Source organism: Polypterus senegalus, chromosome 12, assembly GCF_016835505.1.
Source record: "Polypterus senegalus isolate Bchr_013 chromosome 12, ASM1683550v1, whole genome shotgun sequence".
Classification (NCBI taxonomy): Eukaryota; Metazoa; Chordata; class Cladistia; order Polypteriformes; family Polypteridae; genus Polypterus; species Polypterus senegalus.
The window spans coordinates 6,824,152-6,842,437 of record NC_053165.1 but is presented as its reverse complement, the minus strand read 5'-3'; the positions used below and the strand labels follow the sequence as shown (position 1 = coordinate 6,842,437).

Genomic DNA, 18,286 nt, shown 5'->3' with positions numbered 1-18,286 from the left:
CGAACTCTGGTACTTAGCGAGATGAGAGAAGTCGCAAAATCAACCAGAAAGTTCAAGCAAATTACAGAAAACAACCCCATCTACATTCGTTAAGTTATTCTCTTGTGAAAACTGGAAAGACATACAGATAGAACGCGATTGGACCATGAAATTTTTAAAAACGTTTCTTAGCAAGCATCTATGGGCCAACGGTAACCTACATTCCCAGTTTCAAGTCCTCATAAGATTTCATGATGAGTGAATCAGTGGGATTTGGCTTATAGATAGATAGATAGATAGATAGATAGATAGATAGATAGATAGATAGATAGATAGATAGATAGATAGATAGGGGGCGCTATTGCTCCCTTGAACCCCTGTCCATTACTCCAGACACCAAAAGTAGACTTTATTAATATACAACAGTGCACAAAGCACCCTCCTCTCCACTATACTCATTAACAAACACAATAATCACAATAATTAACAATCCTCCACTCCCAGACGCGTTGCCACCCTTCCACCCAGCTCAGCTCACCGTCTGGGAGCTCCCACAGTCCTTTTATACTCCCTGACCCGGAAGTGTTCCCAATCCCCAGTCCATGTGATTCTTTATCACTTCCGGGTCAGGCACAAGTCCTTTTCTTCACCCAAGAAGTACATCACTTCTGTCGTCGCTCCTCCTGTGACGCACTTCCGGGTTATAGGGCACATATGACTCTTCGGTCCTCCCTGCAGCTCCCTCTTGCGGCCCCTATGGTATCCAGCATGGCTGTGTATAAAAACTACATTGTTCATGATTCCCTGCTGGTCTTCGGGGCACTTCCATACTGCAGGGAGGGCTCCATCCGGCGGCCTGGGGATATTGGCCGGGATAGATAGATAGATAGATAGATAGATAGATAGATAGATAGATAGATAGATAGATAGATAGATAGATAGATAGATAGATAGATAGATAGATAGATAGATAGATAGATAGATAGATAGAGTGAAAGGCACTATATAATAGATAGATAGATAGATAGATAGATAGATAGATAGATAGATAGATAGATAGATAGATAGATAGATAGATAGATAGATAGATAGATAGATAGATAGACAGACATTAAAAACAGTACTTGGGATACATAAGCAATTGAGCAAAGGAGATTAAAAAAGGTGTATGTTCAGCTTTAATACGAATTGAAAAGTAAGAAAGACAAGATGGACTTGGAATATCAAAAAATAAATAAATAAATAAACAGAAATGCCGCAGCAGAATCCCCCCAAGATGACAACTCTGCTAATGAAGCAATTTCATTCCATTACAACACAAAACCCTCCCAGCACATTTATTTAGGACCTCGGCAGGCGCGGCGCGGCACAGCACCACGCCTTCAGATTTATCAGCTAAACTGCTCGCTAACAAGCCGAATGAGTCGGGAAACGTCGTGTTAAACAAAAGCATTAGAAGGAGCCTTGATCTTCAGTCACAACAGACGAGCACCACCCTGGTGGAGTAGAGAGCTGGAAGTATTGGAGGGGTAGATAAGAATGGCAAGAAGAAAAGAGGGATAGCGGAATTAAATTTTTTTTTTTTTTGCAGTAATCAAATATTAATGGCATTTTTTTTGTGGAATAAGGAAGTTAATATTTGTCTTTTTCCCCATGACAGCCTGGTTACTAACTGCTTTAGGGTAAGGTTAGATGTATATATTAGATGAGGATATGGGGGAAGGCCGCCATCTTTTGCACATCACCCCCAGTTAGACTTAATCCATTCACTGTGCAAATCCTGCTGATTATGCCAAATGTTTTTTTCACGGAATCACACAATGAGCAGCCATAGTTGGGACATTTGCACTGTGGTAACTGCCAATGGCCAGCCACACGTGTGACACCCAGATTGCAAAACCTTACAGAATGAGCTCCTTTACAGCGTAAATCCAATTGGACGAATAGGAACTGACTCTAAGCATTACAAGCAGAAACTCCGGTTGAGCTCCCTCTCACTCAAACCTCATCTTTTGTCCCGCACCCCTAATACACTCAATCCACCCACAGTGCAAATCCTGCCCACTACGCCAAATACTTGTCGTGAAATCACGCCAGACTCCGTCCCAGCTAGGACATATGCACTGTGCTAACTTCCAACAGCCAGCTTACTAACATGTGATGTCTGGATATCTAAATCTCCTAGAATCTGTTCCTTTACAGTGTAAGCTAACAGGACAGATCTTGCAGTTGTGCAGGTAGAAACGACTTCTAAGCATTGCAAGCAGAGCACTTCATGATGATCTCAGTTGAGCTCTCTTGCTCTCTCTCATTCAAACTTCATCTTTTGTGCTGCACCACTGCTACACTCAACCCCTCCATAATGGAAATCCTGCCGACTATGCCAAGTGCTTTAGTGTGGTACTGCGCAACAACCTGTCCCAGTTAGGACACATGCACCATGGTAACTGCCAGTAGACGGCTGTGAAACGGTGAATATCTGGATTGTGAAATCGACCCGGAATCATCTCTTTTCAGAATAAGCTAATAGGAGAAGTCCTTTGCTCGTAATTGAGGGGTCTGCCAAACAAATACTTATTATTATGTAGCCCCACTACACAGCCTTAAGAATCTATTGAGACAGCTGGACTATGACACAACCTGAAAAGCGCTTTGGGATGGTGTTTGTTGAAAAGAGGCATCCATTCATCTATCATCCAACCCGCTATATCCTAACTACAGGGTCACGGGGGTCTGCTGGAGCCAATCCCAGCCAACACAGGGCGCAAGACAGGAAACAAACCCCGGGCAGGGCGCCAGCCCACCGCAGGGCACACACACACACACACTAGGGACAATTTAGGATCACCAATGCACCTAACCTGCATGTCTTTGGACTGTGGGATGTAACTGGAGGACCCGGAGGAAACCCACGCAGACACGGGGAGAACATGCAGGACCCAGGAAGTGAACCCAGGTCTCCTAACTGCGGAGCAGCAGCGCTACCACTGTGCCACCGTGGAAAACAGGCATTTTCATTTTAAATCTATTAATGCAAAAATCCCTATACCATGGGCGAGATGTCGCGAGGTTGTGCGAGATTCTCTGTAAAGCCCTCCAGTGCCCCCGACCATCACACTTCAGCAAGGTCACGCTCAATGGCTTGTCTCTTGAAAGTTCCCAACTATCATGGCCCAGATATTCAACTCTTGTCATATCTCTGATTAACATAAGCGTTTCTGACAGCAACAGATAATTTGTCTTCCTAATTTGCCTCTGATGCAAAATAAAACACACAGCCGGGAAATTTCATACCAGCCACGCTCATGGCAAGGTAAAAGAGTTTATATAAAGCCCAACCATCTCTGCAGATGTTACTCTTTTAATATTTTACCAGACCATATGCCACAGACATAATGGAACAAACGTTACTACACTTTATTCTCTTATTACATTTTAGGACTTCTTTTACAGATGTTAGGTAAGGAACATGAGCACCCAGTGTTACCCACTAAAGGGTCCCATTGGAGGGGACACAGAATAGAGGGACACACACTTTTCACCATTTTCTGTGCCTTACAGAGAATTTTCCAAGTGATAATCCAAATTGTGATTCAGCAGAAGAGCCAAGCGTGCCCTTCACACGATACTGGATAGACAACAGCCCACCGTGGCCCAGACGCTGACTCTCACAGCTCCTTCCCTCCCTGTCACAATGTGGAGTTTCTTCATTGGCAGTGGACAGCCCTTCTCAAGTTGCAGAGAGTTGCCCTCAATTAAATGAAGAACTCCTCTCTAAGACGAATCCCACACCCTGCTGGTCCTCTGATTCCACCCTAAGGGCCGGGAGACACTTGACGCTACGCGATGTTGCTGCACAAGCAGTGTACTGATTACACTCGCACGCATTCTTTATGTAAATCTGGAGGATTCCACCAGGTGGCAGTGTGAGATGCTGTTGCAAATGTGATGCTTCAAAGATTTGCTTTGGTTGTTGGCTCACCCCTCTCTCTTTTGGGCTGAATTGTGGTTTGTTAACTTTGACTTGATGGTATGGATTAGTTTATTTGCTTTTAATTAAATGAATAAAATAAAAAAAATAATAATAATGACACCACTCAAGCTAAGTTCACTTGCAGGAGCAAACAACCAAGACTCAAAATGACAAAGACATCACTGGGGTGACGTTTCATAAACAAATCGGGAGTAATCTCCCCGAGACTTTCTCGCATACTCAGATGTGGGGATGGATATTCGAGAAGAGACAACGATTATATGTTTAAATTATGTACATTAAAGAACCATCAACAACAAACCAAATCAAATAAATAATATTTTGAAAAATTATTATAAAACTAAACTTGAATATATCGAACTCTGTAGCTGCGTGAATAAAAAAGTATGCATTTAGGTAAAGTAACACTTCCGGTTAGCGGAAATAGCCCAAAAGTTGAAAGAAATCTACGTTTTGTACCTGATACTTGTATGCAAAATTTGGTTGACCGAAGTGAAAGCGTCCTCAAGTTATTGTGTTTTCACAAACACAGACATAATTTCAATAATGGTAAGAAAATCGAATTTTTGGAGGATTCCAATACTTTCCCTATACTTCGTATACGAGAAAGCCAGGGAGGTCTAAAATGTTGAACTTCATCAAAATCTCGACATCAAATTTTTGGATGATTCCAATACTTTCCCTATGAGAAAGTAAATCGGACCCAGGGAGGTCTAAAACATCGAGATTCATCAAAATCTCAAAATGGAATTTTTGGGCGATTCCAATACTTTCCCCTATATGTCGTATACGAGAAAGCCAGGGAGGTCTAAAATGTTGAGAGTCATCAAAATCTCGACATCGAATTTTTGAAGGATTCCAATACTTTCCCTACGAGAAAGTAAATCAGAATCAAGGAGGTCTAAAACATCGAGATTCATCAAAATCTCAAAATGGAATTTTTGGAGGATTCCAATACTTTCCCTATGAGAAAGTAAATCGGACCCAGGGAGGTCTAAAACATCGAGATTCATCAAAATCTCAAAATGGAATTTTTGGGCGATTCCAATACTTTCCCCTATATGTCGTATACGAGAAAGCCAGGGAGGTCTAAAATGTTGAGAGTCATCAAAATCTCGACATCGAATTTTTGAAGGATTCCAATACTTTCCCTACGAGAAAGTAAATCAGAATCAAGGAGGTCTAAAACATCGAGATTCATCAAAATCTCAAAATGGAATTTTTGGAGGATTCCAATACTTTCCCTATGAGAAAGTAAATCAGACTCAGGGAGGTCTAAAACATCGAGATTCATCAAAATCTCAAAATGGAATTTTTGAAGGATTACAATACATTCCCTATACTTCGTATACAAGACAGTCAGGGAGGTCTAAAATGTTCAGATTCATCAAAACCTTGACATCACATTTTTGAAGGATCCCAATACTTTCCCTATGAGAAAGTAAATCGTACTCAGGGAGGTTTAGAACATCGAGATTCATCAAAATCTCCACATCAAATTCTGGGACGATTCCAATACTTTCCCTATACTTTGTAATCAAGAAAGTAAAAAAGATGGCAGCAACGACACAGAAGATGGTATATGCGATGCTTGTATTGCCTATGCAAGAAGTGGATGAAGAAAAGCACCATGACTAATTTTGTATGTCAGCATTTAAGTTTGATGGTTTGTTTCATCGCATCGAACCACTGATCAAACATCGCAGCACGCACATCGATCCTGTTGGAGCTACAATGTGGCTTGCCATCATACTGTGTTATCGTGTGACAGTCAAATGCCCACTTCTTTTCTCGAACATTTTCCACTTTGCAAGAACATATCTCTCTCAAATTTGCGTCCATTTTGTCTTGCACATTCCCTTATAAAGAGTATGTTGGGCGATTTGATGCCAGCCATTCTGACAGGTATGTTTGTCACTATGTGGAGATGTTGATAACGATGCTGACGTCACGTATCAATACTCAAACACATGCATCACCCAATCTTTTGCTGGTTCAGCAACTCGTTCACGCATCACGTTAACTTCTGACAACGTGCTCAGAGGATGCGTCAAAAGAGTGCTGGGAATGCATGGCAGCCATGATGCGTGCACGGAAGTATTGTGAGCATCAAGTATACGCCTGGCCCTAACACAGGTCATCAAATAAAGCTTCTCCATTTTTGCAGAGCAATCCTTTCACAGGGGCCTTTGTTCCTCTCCTTCCATCGACCACCCAACCTACGGAAACTTGTCGTCTGCAGTTCACTTGACAGGGGAGAGCCACGTTCCTCATCAGGCCCACTGAGCTTTAGTGTCATTTGAAAATATGTCACCAATGAAACCCTCGTCTCCAATCCCTCTAGTAAATATACTATTAAAGAACAGGCCGGTCTTTGTTACTGCACTTCTTGGAGGACGTGTCACAGCCAACTAGAGAGGTGACACTGGGAGGAGACCAGCAGATCGTTAAGATCAGAGACCTCACCAAGCCGATTGTGGATCACAGCCACACTGATCTCTCAGTTTGTGTTCTTTCACAGAGATTCAAAGATACTTTTCAGAAATAAATCAGAATTAGCTCAGCTCAGTTCAACTAACCTTCACCTTCTCTAATGGTAGGCTACACAACCAAAACATCGTCCCTTTATCCTTCTTTTCTTTTCATTATGGAAATAACTTTTCAACCCTTTTTCCTTTGCAGACGCGCACTGATGCTGCCCTACACTAACTTTTTACAATTAGCAGGTTTAGAAAATGGATGAGTATATAGACTGTCCAAATGTACACCATATGGCGAAAAGTACGTGGACATTACATAGTTCATGTGTTTCATTGTTAACGGGTTCATCAAATCAAACACAGAGTCATGCAAGTCTCCACTGGCGCATACTGAGCCACGCTGAAGACCTTGGTGACTTTAAACGAGGCCCTGCCATAGGATGCCACCTTTGACACAAGTTAGCATGTGAAATTTCTGCTCTACTACATCCGCCCGGTGAAATTCATATGCTATTATTGTGAAGGGAGCGCTTCGAGAAGGGGGGGACCAAACAAACTCGTACACCGAGACCGCCAAGTGCTGAAGTGTATAATAATGACCGCTACTCTGTGGCATCGCTCTCAGCAGAGTGCCTCTAGAAGGAACATCAGCACAAGGACTTGGCACTGGGAACTTCGTGAAATGGGTTTCTATGGACAAGCAGCTGCACACAAGCCTATGCCCAATGCCACCCTTGGGCTCTGGAGCAGTGGGCACCTGGAGATGATGAATTGCAATTCACACTCTGGCAGGCTGATGGACCAATCTGGGTTTGGCTGAAGCCAGGAGAACATTGGCATCCGGACTGCAGAGTGCCTACTGTAAAGTTTAGCGGAACTGAGAGAATGGCAGGGTTTGGACGAAGCTCCTTGGTTCCAGAGACGGGTGCGATTAATGCTACAACAGACAAAGACATTTTACACAAGTTTGTGGTGCCAGTTTGGTGAAGGACCAGCATGACTGTGCCTCTGTGTACAAAGCCAGGGTCATAAAGACATGGGAGAACTCAACAGACCTGACCTCAACCCAACTGAAGACCTGTGTGGTGAATTGTGAGCCGGGTCTCCTCACCCAACATCGGTACCTGACCTCACAAATGCTCGTTTGGCTGAATGGGCACAAATTCCCACAGACACACCCTGAGATCTGGTAGAAGGAAGTGGCCGGCTAACTCCATATTAGTGTTCATGCTTTTAGAATGGGATGTCCAACAAACTCATGTATTGTAGGTGTGATGGTCAGATGTCCACAAAGTCTTGCCCGTATACTGCTGGCCTCTAAGTAAAGAGCAAAGCTGATTTTTGTTCCTATCATTAGCACTTGCAAAAAGTAGAGAAAGGAAAGTAGATATAAATTAAAAAGCAATAAAATATTTAAAATAAAAAACAAAGCAATAATGTTCAACTGTAATAGAGTTGTTTAAAAGAAAGACGACTTTTTATGTAAATTGCTTGATTAAGGCAGAAATAGAAGAAGAGGTGTTGGTGTCAAAAAAATAACGAAGAGCATTTGCTTGATCGTTATTTTAGCAAATGTATGGATTCCGACTCTGACCCCTGGAACAAACTTGTTAAAAATGAAATATACAAATGAAAGTGTGAAATTTGGAGGCAGAACTATGAAAATATTGCAGTAGGACCAAAAAAAGAAAAGCTGATCAAAAGAGGAGGTCAAGGCTGGTTCAGACTTCACAGTAGTGAGCTGTTTGAGGTGCAGCCATGTGGTACGGTGGAGATGCTTTCATGTTCTTAAGAAGAAAAAACGATTTCAGCTGTGCTGAGAAGCTGGATCTTATCATGTACTCTGTAATCCTGGACACAGAGCTTATGGCAAAATGTCAATGACTTCTCACAAAGCTGGGACAGGGCAGGCCCAACTTCGTATAAGGAAATTCACTGGCAACGTCACAAAATGCGGTTCGGTTTTCCAGTTGGGGACTTCTATCGGTTATTTCATTGATCTGACAGAGGACTGTTTCGATTAATGGGTCGCTATTGGATGCTCTTTTGTTAGAGCATCAGAACAAACCAGACGAGCACTGGCCATTCAGCCCAACAAAGCTCACCAGTCCTATCTACTCAGTTCTAAAATGGCATCAAGTTGAGATTTGTAGGTCCCTAAAGTTCTCCTGTCCACCACACTACTTGGTCGCTTATTCCAAGTGTCTATTGTTCTTTGTGTAAAGATAAACTTCCTAATGTTTGTGCGACATTTCCCTTTCATAAGTTTCCAGGTGTGTCTCCGTGTTCTTCATAAACTCATTTTAAAGTCACCGTCTCGATCCACTGCACTAATTCCCTTCATCATTTTAAACACTTCACTCAGGTCTCCTCTTCATCTCCTGAAGGCTCAGATCTTTTCATCTTTCCATGTAGCCCTGCAATCAGCCTTGTCGCTCTTCTCTGGACCTTCTCCAGTGCTGTTATGTTCTTTTTGTAGCCTGGAGACCCAAACTGCACCCAGGACTCCAGATGAGGCCTCACCAGTGTGTTATAAAGACCTGAGCAGAACCTCCTGGGACTTGTACTCCATGACTGAAGGCTGTGTAATCTGACATTTAGAACGTTAGAACAATCTGGAGGAGGACAGGCCAAATAACCCAAGAAAGCTCGCCAGTCCCGTCCACTTCATTCTTCCAAAATAATATCAAGTTGAATTTTGAATGTCTCTAAAGTCCTACTGTCCACATGATCACTTATTCCATTTGTCGGTGGTTCTCTTCCTAACTTCCTAATGTTTGTGTGACATTTCCCCTTCACAAGTTTCCAGCTGTGTCCCCGTGTTCTTGATGACCTCATTTTAAAGTCACCGTCTCGATCCACTGCACTAATTCCCTTTATAATTTTAAACACTTCACTCAGGTCTCCTCTTCATCTCCTTCTCTTTAAACTGTAAAGGCTCAGCTCTTTTAATCTTTCCTCATAACGTATCCTCTGTAACCCTGCAATCAGCCTAGTTGCTCTTCTCTGGACCTTCTCAAGTGCTGTTATCTCTTTATGGAGACCAAAACTGCACCCAGGACCCCAGATGATGCCTCACCAGTGTGTTATAAAGCCTGAGCAGATTCTCCTATGACTTGTACTCCACACGTTAAGGCGCTATATAACCTGACATTCTGTTAGTCTTCTTAATGGCTTCTGAACACTCGATAGCTTAGAGTCCACTACGACTCCTAAATCCTTCTCATGAGGTGGACTTTCAATTTCATCTCATTTTAAAGTCACCGTCTCGATCCACTGGACTAATTCCCTTCATCATTTTAAACACTTCACTCAGGTCTCCTCTTCATCTCCTGTAAAGGCTCAGCTCTTTGAATCTTTCCTCATAACTCATCCCCTGTAGCCCTGAATCAGCCTCGTTGCTCTTCTCTGGACCTTCTCTTGTGCTGTTATGTCTTTATGGAGACCCAAACTGCACCCAGGACTCCATATGAGGCCTCACCAGTGTGTTAAAAAGCCTGAGCAGAACCTCCTGGGACTTGCACTCCACACTTCAAGGCGCTATATAACCTGTTAGCCTTCTTAATGGCTTCTGAACACTCTCTAGTTGTTGACAGTGTCCACTTACAACTTCTAAGTCCTTCTCATAAGTTGGACATTAGATTTTCAGACCCCTCATTGTGTATTCAAAATGAACATTTCTGTGGATTTGCTTGCCTTTTGTTTCCTGTTTTTTTTTTTTTCATCTCTTCCTCTTGGTGCCAACTTTGAATTCTATTTCAAGTTTGTCTGAAAGATGAGCCTGACTTACCTTTGGACTACGCAAATCTCCCGGTCCTCTCCGGTAAGACAATCTACTACTAACTTTGACCGAATGTACAGACCCAATAATGCAGTGCTACTGTCATTTTGTACGGGGTGACGCGATGAAGTCACAAATCAGGTTCATGTGACCGACAATGGGCGATACTGCCAGCAAAACAAACATGGCTCCAGCCGTCAGAAAACACCAGCCAAAAACAAAGCCCAAAACGGTGTAACGATGATATCATCGTCAACAATAAAAAGAGCAAACAACAAGAAACACACATAACGGAAATTCAAAAATATGAAAAGAACTGGACATAGATGTGCCACCAAGTTCATTAGGCGTGCGACGGCCTGATAAAAAGTCCGGACGCCCGATCAGTCGCCGATTTTCAGATGGCCACCCGCCTCTGAGTCACAAGATGAAGAAGCCAGTGCTCAGTCTGCTCCCTCCACAGCTTCAAGCGTGAAAAGAGTGACAAGCTCGACGAGAAGTAAATTAGTAGTCCAGTACACTGCCAATCGATGGCAATCAATTAGGAATGGACCCGAAGCACTAATTTGTGTATTTAATCCTTTGAGCTTTTCTTTAAATGTATTTATTTATTTCTCAAAGACGGAGTAAAGTGAGGAAGTGCTGAGCTGCACAACAAGCCGTCACAATAGGAGACATCGTTAGTATGGAGGCAGAAGCCAGAGATCTGCACTTGGGCTTCTTCCGGCAGTGATTGTTTAATCCATTGACATCATACACTTTATAGTAAGTACCGTATTGATCCAGGGACATCCATTTGGGTTATTTAAGGAGCTTCCTGGGCTGCGAGCCCAAAACTGGAGTACACTTCACCCGAGGCAGGGCTGTCGAATTCCGCTCCTGAAGAGCCACTGTGGCTTCTGGGCAGCGTTCCAAGTAAACTTTAAATCAGAGGCTAATTGTTTGCTGAAATCTCTTCCTAATTTAGCTTCTCTTTTCCTGTTGAACTCAGTAGTGGAGTTGAAAACGGGCGGCTAACCATCTTGACCAGTTGCACTTCCGAGGATCAAACTCTGTAATCCGTCTCTCTCTTTCTCTCTCTCCAGAGCTCCTGCTGTTGTCTTCATTCTGTCAAACGCTGCCATTCTGATAGGCGGGCCGCCCAGGGGGGGTTCATGAGGCGACATCCCGGGTGTTACTGCCAGTGAGGATGGAGCGTCACGGTGGATTCAGACCCCTTCCCTGTGTTGGGGGCTTCATTTTCAATCTCATTATCGTCAATTTTAGTAGCGGGGCTACCCTCAGAGCTAGTACTGTATGCTGCCGTAGGTGCCAATGGGTTTTGGACATCCAGCTGGTTCCATCTTGTGCTATCACCTTGGCCTCCGGTAGGCTGAGTCGACGTCATTTGAGGTCATCCTCAAGTTTTCTTAGGCGCGTTCTGTTGTACCCTTCCAGGTTGTTGGGTGGTTTCGCCATAGCAGTCAATAAGGGAGTCGGTTTTTGTCCATTCTGCACACATGGCCAAACCAGCATAGTCTTCTTCGCTGAATTTCCTCAGCTATACTGGGTTACTGGGGGCATCTGATCCTTATGGTTTTGCTCCATAGGCGAGAATCCGAGAATTTTCCAACAGGCATCGCACATCAGGACTCTTTCCAGCCTATCGAGGTCTGTTTTGCCAGAGCGTCAAGGACTCAGAGCCACAGAGGGGGACTGGGATGACAAATGCTCTGTCACACCTTAGCCTTGATTGTCTTTTTTGCCCAAGGTGCCAGTTTAGCGAAACCAAAGGCAACATTGGGTTGGCCGATTTGGCAGAGAACCTCGGAGGTAGCAGCTTTTCCTTCTCCTGTATGACTGACCTGAGATATTTGAACTCCGCCACTTGCTCACGCTGAACGCTATTAAGGTGGACGGCAGCTGGAAACCCGTCGGACTTCATTACTTTCGGTTTTTCAACGTTGATTTTCAGCCCAAACGGTCGTACCTCATTTGGGACTGCGTGCAGAGTATCAGTGGCTTTGGTGTCACTGTCTGCAAAGATGGCACTGTCATCAGCAAACGTAAGGTCCGTGACATGCCCATCGACTCTGTACTGTACCCCTTGATGGCCGGTTTGGGACTGGCTGTGGTTTGTAGACACGCTGAGGTGCCAATCAATTTACACTCAAAAAAGATTGGAAGTGAGTGAATTTTCAAGGGGGACCCCAACTGAACCAACTACTTGATCAAATATCACTGTATCACCACCAGCAGTACTATGCCATTCACACACATTCACTCACACTGAGCCACTTTAAAGCTGTCGATCGACCGAATGAGGAGAGAAAAAACTAAACCAAGCCGACACAGGAAGAGCACAGGCAGGTGCTGCAGCGCGACCCTCTGTGCCACCGTGCTCCCTTCACCGTCATTTAATGGACGCTTAAACTGGGTATTCTACTGTCAATGAAACACCAATGTCTCCTTTGTGTGTGATTCATGTAAGACTGCGCAGCAGAGACGAGAGATAAGCAGGATTCTGAGGAATTCATTAATGCCTACATTTATTTCTAGTAGGACTGACTACTGCAGTGTGGGGTTCACTGGATGTTCTTTATTCAGCTTCCAGTTAATCCAAAATGCTGCTGCAAGAATTTATTACAAGAACAAGAAAATGCAAACACATAACCCCAGTCCTCAAGTCCTCACACTGGCTCCCGGTTAGGTTTAGCGCAGATTTCAAAATCCTCCTTTTAACATATAAAGCCTAGCAAAAAAACACCTTTTATTGGCTAACTAACAATGATGACAATATGCAAGCTTTCATCTTGTCTGAAGAAGGGGCCTGAGTTGCCTCAAAAGCGTGCATATCGTCATCTTTTTAAGTGGCATTGTGCTTGACTTCTCACTACCTTCATAATGGCTAACACGGTACAACACCCTAGGACTACAGACATATAAAACCTTAAATGGCCGAAGTCTATCTTGACTTACAAACATGAGCGCGCATTAAGATCTCAAGATGCCGGTCTGCTTAGAATTCCAAGGATTAATAAAATAACAGTGGGAGGTCGAGCTTTTAGTTACAGGACCCCCTAAACTGTGGAGTGGTCTGCCTACTACTACAAGAGATGCCCCTTCGGTCTCAGCTTTTAAATCCCCGCTGAAGACTCACCACTTCAGTTTAGCACACCCTGACTAGAGCTGCTGATTAGCTGTACAGACTGCATCTCTGTCGTCAGTCATTAGCACTAAAACATAAGTAACATGACAGTTAGAATTTGTTACTAACCCTCACCTATTCTGTTTCTCTTCTCGGTACTCAAATGTGGCACTTGGTGCCCACCGATGCCCCTTCAGTCTCAGATTTCAAATCCCGGCTGCAGACTCACCACTTCAGTTTAGTTCACCCTGACTAGAGCTGCTGATTAACTGTACAGACTGCATCTCTGTCGTCAGTCATTAGCACTAAAACATCAGTAATACGATTGTTAGAATTTGATACTAACCCTCACCTATTCTGTTTATCTTCTCGGTACTCAAATGTGGCATTTGGTGCCCACCGATTCCCCTTCAGTCTCAGCTTTCAAATCCCGGCTGAAGACTCACCACTTCAGTTTAGCACACCCTGACTAGAGCTGCTGATTAGCTGTACAGACTGCATCTCTGTCGTCAGTCATTAGCACTAAAATATCAGTAATACGATAGTTAGAATTGAATACTAACCCTCACCTATACTGTTTGTCTTCTCGGTACTCAAATGGTGCACTTGGTGCCCACTGCCCACCGATGCCCCTTCAGTCTCAGATTTGAAATCCTGGCTGAAGACTCACAACTTCAGTTTAGTTCACCCTGACTAGAGCTGCTGATCAACTGTACAGACTGCATCTCTGTCGTCAGTCATTATCACTAAAACATCAGTAATATGATAATTAGAATTTGTTACTAACCCTCACCTATTCAGTTTCTCTTCTCGGTACTAAAATGTGCCACTTGGCGCCACTGCCCACCTGCCAAGTTGTTCTGCTTGCCTGACGAAGGATCACAGGAATCATCAGGTAGAGGTGGTCCTTTCATCGGATTGGCTGGCCCAGCCACTGACTCAGCTGTGGAATGGCCAATAGGGGGAGGCAGCTTGATGACCGAGGTCTCCAGGACTCAGAACAAATCCAAATCCTATTATGGGATGCCATCTCCTGTTGAATTCTGCTCTGTACTTGTCATATTTCGATTGTATTGAGGATGACTTGCGTTCTGTTCTGTGTATCGTGTCGTATTGACGCCCACTGCATGCCCAGCCTACCTGGAAAGGGGTCTCTCTTTCAACTGCCTTTCCCGAGGTTTCTTCCAATTTTTTTTTTTGGGGAGTTTTTCCTTGACTTCTCAGAGACTCAAAAAGCCCACTGCGGCCCTCCTTGTGTGATTTTGGGCTGTACAAAATTAAATAGTATTGTATGGTAGTGTATGTGCTGTTGCTGAGAGAGATCGGAGTCCGGAGAAACAGTCGTGCGGCTCCCTGGGCCAGGTTTCATTACACTCTTAAATGGGAGGAAACAGTAGTAACAAAGTAATTCTAAGTAAACTTAATAGGTTGCTCTGCTCTTGAGAACATTTGCGCGCGCGTGTATTAATGTCAAAAATAAAAGAAATCAATTTTCGACACTTGTCGGCAATGTGTTCTTTCATACAATAATAATATTAAAAAAGAATACAAATAGGCAGAATGCCTTCAGAATGAGATTGTCCTATTCACACCGGCAATTCAGGCATATTAATAAAAGAATAAACAGCAGAGTCAAAAGCTTCCTATTCCTTCTCCTGAAAGAGATGCTATTCATTTATTCTCCTCGAGTTGTGCGTCTCCTTAAAGTGCCACCGCTCTAATCTTCCGGTGGCTCTCGTACAAGCCTGGCGCACCTCGGAGGCTTTCAAAGATGTTTGTATTAAAAATAGACTCGAATATTAGCCCTGTGCTCGTACGGTACAAAAAAAAAAAACAAACAAGAAAGAGCGGCGTAATGGCTCTTTGGTGACAAGAGCTGATTCATCTCCGAGGTGGAACTCGCTTACGTGACTATTTACATAAAACCCAACCCTGTTAATCCAGAAGCTGCCATCGAGAAAGCGGGCACCAAGTTTTTTCCGAGTGACTTGAAATTTCGATTGCATAAATCATAAAGAGGGAGCTTATGTGAATATTCACTTGAATTTAATGAGATACTCAGAAGGCCCCTTCACAAATGTGCGACCCCATTAAAGCAAACTTGACGGAAATAATAATGACACTGAAGCTACACTAAGTTCATTTGGGCTGCGTTTGTCAAGGCAGGAGCGAACCTCGCGGTCATTTTAATTTAGCTCTTAAAGATAAATGGGAAGGAGAACGTGACTCAAACACATGACGCAAAAAAAAATAAATAATAGGAGCAGATCCCTCAATAATGCAGTGTGAAAGAACTCCGACAGTCAAATAATAAGGCAAGCCTCCCGAGCTCCATTCGCAGGGACATGGCAATCCCAAGAGGAGGCAGACACAACACAATAAGCGATCCAAACAAATGTCTACTCCTTAAAACAGGGGCACCAACGCTGAAAAACGTCTATGACAGCATTTATTTTACTTACATTTAAGAGCTGGCTGTTCCAACAAGATGCAATAAAAAATGTTATTTTGTAAAGCACCTTTACACGGTGAATGCCATTAAATAAAGAGTTTCTAAGCAAAGCAAATACCCACTAGAGGGGGAAAAACAACTGTCAAACCCTGGCAAGCCACAAAAAGGGCAAACAACAAAAAAGCATAAATATCAAGATGTATTTTATAAAAACTAGGCGGGGGGCTCGACCCCCTGCTCGCTTCTCTCGCCCACCCCTGGGTTTGGTTAACCGGATATACAATATAAAGAGATGGTTATTTATATGGAAATTGTTACCTACCCTTTCAATTCTATGTTGCATCGCTTCTCCGTAATCATAAATATAAACCTGACCGAATTGTGGTTTCTTCGAAATTAAACTTGTCGTAGCTTCAAATGTTGCGGGACCACACATTCTCATAGCATTTGGTCCATTGTTGTGTAAATCTACGTTCTGAGCATTGAATGATGTGAAAGTTTATTGCAGTCTTGGATTGTGACACTCCTTCACAATGCAGGTCATGTGCCTCATTCAGGACCCCATGGGCAACACAAAGTCAAACCAGTGGGACCCTAGGACTCTCCAAAGAGACACCTAGGAGTCCAGTCTTTGTCTCAGGACATTGGATGACGTCCATGACTCACAAACAGGAGGCACCAGGACTCTAAAGACATTGCAGATATCGGGAGCGCCACACACCCCTTTACAGAGACCTCAAGACCCCCCATGCTCTCCCAATCTGTCTACTGACTTCATAGGAAGGGTCACCAGAGTCACATGAATGGCGCTGCCGAGGTAAGTAAACCTCTCAATGACGAGGTCGACACTCTCTCTGCAGACAGACACACTGCTAATGGCCGCGCCCAAGAGCTCATTAAAGGTCTAGATGCTGGTTTTTATCAGGACCCTCACAAGCCCAGACACTAAGACCCCTCGACCAGATATGAGAGACACAATATGATAGACAGACAGACAGGCAGGTGGTCGGTCAGGTGGGATGACAGACAGACAGACAGACAGACAGACAGATAGATAGATAGATGTGAAAGGCACTATATAATAGATAGATAGATAGATAGATAGATAGATAGATAGATAGATAGATAGATAGATAGATAGATAGATGTGAAAGGCACTATATAATAGATAGATAGATAGATAGATAGATAGATAGATAGATATGAAAGGCACTATAGATAGATAGATAGATAGATAGATAGATAGATAGATAGATAGATAGATAGATAGATAGATAGATAGATAGATAGATCTTTTCAGACATTGACCTCCAGCTTCATTACCCACAAAGCCACACTTCATGGTGGTTGACTAGTGGATATCACGCACCTTTCTTCCTCCACCTCTCATGCCTTGAAGGAGGATAAGGGGCCTCTTTTAACAAGATGTCAGCCTTTGAGAAGAAGCACATCCCTGGCACACATGTGGCCAGCCTGTCTCTTTGAGAAGCTGCAGAATGAAATGGACAGGCAGGTTTGTGGAGTCTGAAACTTTCATCCCCTAAATGGCTTCCTTTATTTTCAAAGCGTCTATTTGCATATTGCCTCGTGGCCACCTCTCACGTTGCCTCAGGGAAGGCGCACTGCAGCTGCTCAGTGCTCCGGAGCCAAAGATCTGATGAGCAAAGACAGAAGGATCTGAACATCCAGAGATGGTGGTGAATCTAAACTTTGGGTGCCACCTTTTATAAATCTGCAGACGACACGGCACTGTTGGGGTTCCTTAAGGCTGACCACTCTGTCCGCTCAGTATTTTGACGGAGATGTAGAAAACATCACCAATTAATGCTCTAAAAATATTCCTTGTAACAAATGTAAAGAAAACTAAAAGAGATGGCCATTGTTTTTTAGCACAAAAGAAAGACAGAGGACCTACGTGTGGAAATAAATGGCCATCTAGTACAAGAAGTCACATTCTACCTGCATCTCAAAAAAGCTCCATCAAATCCTCAAAGACCCCACATACTGACTACGTCATAAATTTCATTTTAGCTCTTTGGCCCTTACAATGTCAAATAAAACCTTCCAGAGATGAGAGATAATTTGCACCTTCAGCAATTACGTTGTTTAATGAGAAGAGCTAACTGGGATACACGGCAGAGCCATTCTATACAGTACACCGATCAGCCGCACCATTAAAAGCACTGACTGGTGACGTGTCTAACAATTGATGCTCGCCTTCCAATGGTGCCTGTCCAGGGGGTGGGATGCATTAGACGGCAAGTGAACAGTCTGTTCTTGGAACGCAGGAAAAAGTGGGCAGGATAAGGATGTGAGCAACTAGGATGACTAGAGCATCTCCAAAAAAAGGCAGGTCTTGTGCACTGGTGTAGCATCAACCGGAAGCGGTCCAAGGAAGGACAAGCAATGAGCTGGGGACGGGGTCACGGGTGCACAAGGCTCGTGGACGCGCGTGGGGAGTGAAGGCTTTGCT

At 43.6% G+C, this 18,286-nt stretch overlaps 1 protein-coding gene across 3 annotated transcripts in view; it reads right to left on the bottom strand.

Annotated features, from left to right (window-relative positions):
* fhit (fragile histidine triad diadenosine triphosphatase) overlaps positions 1-18,286 on the bottom strand; it is a 1,101,949-nt gene that overhangs the window by 611,554 nt on the left and 472,109 nt on the right. The window lies entirely within an intron of this gene.